Raw genomic sequence first — 2,055 nt, 5'->3', positions numbered from 1 at the left:
AAGTACTTTTTCATCCTATATAAAAATTATTATTTTAATGAAATTTTTTATATTAGGCCTGGGCCCACCTCGTTAAAATGAAAAGAATCGTGATTCTCGAATTTTACGAATTGCAGTCACAGAATGTCTGAAAAATCGTTCTACTACAAAATCGGGTTCTTATAATTTTCAAATGTATGAACTTAATTTGAGTTTGTATAATCCCTTTTAACTAAATTGGATTAGCACTTATAGGTTTTCTTGCACTTAGTTTGAGCTCAATGGTTAGGCATGCTTAATTTATGTATGCAAGTAATTAAAGATCTTAGTTTTACTGGTTTGGTGGATTTGGTTTGACTCTACTGGTTATGATAAATTTGGTTTGAGTGTATAGGTAATTAATGAATTTGGTTTGAATTTATTGGAATGAATGGCTATAATTGGTTTGATGATAGTGAGATTTTTGAGATAATTTATGGTAGAAACTAGACGTAAATTTTGCTATATTTAAAAGTTAAATCCAAAATATATGGTTGTATTATTCTTTTTATCCTTCCTCTATTTTTATTTTACTCGCGCGGTCAGATAAAATGCAAAAAATCTACTATAAAATTTATTTACTACACTAAGGGTCAAAAGGGTTAAAAAATAATAAGTTATTAATTCAACCCTTTTAACAAATGTTATTACTCCACCTCATTGTGTAACACTCTAACTTTTAATACCTCATGATCGCACTAAAAGCTCAGGCATTATTTATCTCTAAACCTTCAATTTCATACTATATTTATTTAATATTGAGCCTTTACGAATACGAACCGAAACTTTCACCAAGAAAACGAAGAGTCGGTATTTTAAATCATTTAATCACAAAATTATATATATCCACGTAGCATTATATACATAGACTTACTCAAAGATCCTCAAATACAAATCCTACCCCTCTAAAACCAAAATAACAAATGACGAGGGAAAAATAAATTCTAACAACTCAACTCGTGAACATAATCTTCTATGCTCTTGTAGCTCCGCACTAAACCTCCGCACCTGTAGCTGAAAGGGATGGAAATAGGGGTAAGAACTGGGGAGTTCTTAGTAGGATCGGGGTTAGAAGTTTAGTTTATTTTATATATACTTGGTCAGCATTAATAGTCAACAAAGGACAATCCAATTCAACAATTATAGAACATAGAATTCAAACAATCATTTAGCACACCCACAATCACAAAAGACACACTCACAAATAAATATGCGCAAACAAGTATGATGCATGTCTATCCCTAGTGCAAGTAATGAGCTCATCTGTCGGTTTCGACCCACTCCCAACGAAACTCAGCAACCTTTGTCTAAGTTTGGTTTCCAGTGTCATAACCTCTGTAAGCAACCTCTGTCTTACAGGTGTGACTCTCTTGAGCCGATGTATACAAACATAACCTTTATAAGCAACCTCGGTCTTATAGGTGAGGCTCTCTCTAGTCAATGTATGTATTAATATCCTCTGTAAGTAACCTCTGTCTTACAGGTGCGACCATCCCCTAGAGTGGCCGATGTATCTCTGGAAAGCAAATCTCGGTGGACTCAGCACCATATCTCTGCTTATCTCATTTTCCTTTCGTTCTTTCTTTCTTTCTTTTCTGTGCTCTTCCCTCCTTTGGCAGGGATTCTTTTAAATTCTTTTAATATTTGCTCTCTACTCTCCTGTCGTAGAGGTTTCTTAACATTTTTCTTTCCTTTTCTTTTTTTTCTTCTTCTTTTCTTTCCTTATCATTCCATAATATAATTTATCTCTGCATTATTCCCTCGCCTTTCCCTAAGTGTCTTATGAAAAAGAATTATATAGTACTTTAATTAAGTCTGCATTTTCTAAAGCTTTTAAGACCACTCTATTTGCTCTTCTCTGACTTATAATAATATTAATAATATATCTACTAATTAATATTCATAATAAAATATTAACAATAATATAAATAGAGTAATTCAAATAATAAATAAATAATTTATATACATCTTTTCTTAAAACTTAGTTTATAAAATCTTATTTTTAAATTTTTATTAATTATTTTTTAAATCACAAAT

This window comes from Arachis ipaensis, chromosome B07, assembly GCF_000816755.2.
Source record: "Arachis ipaensis cultivar K30076 chromosome B07, Araip1.1, whole genome shotgun sequence".
Taxonomy (NCBI): domain Eukaryota; kingdom Viridiplantae; phylum Streptophyta; class Magnoliopsida; order Fabales; family Fabaceae; genus Arachis; species Arachis ipaensis.
Note: the sequence above shows the minus strand (reverse complement) of the source record.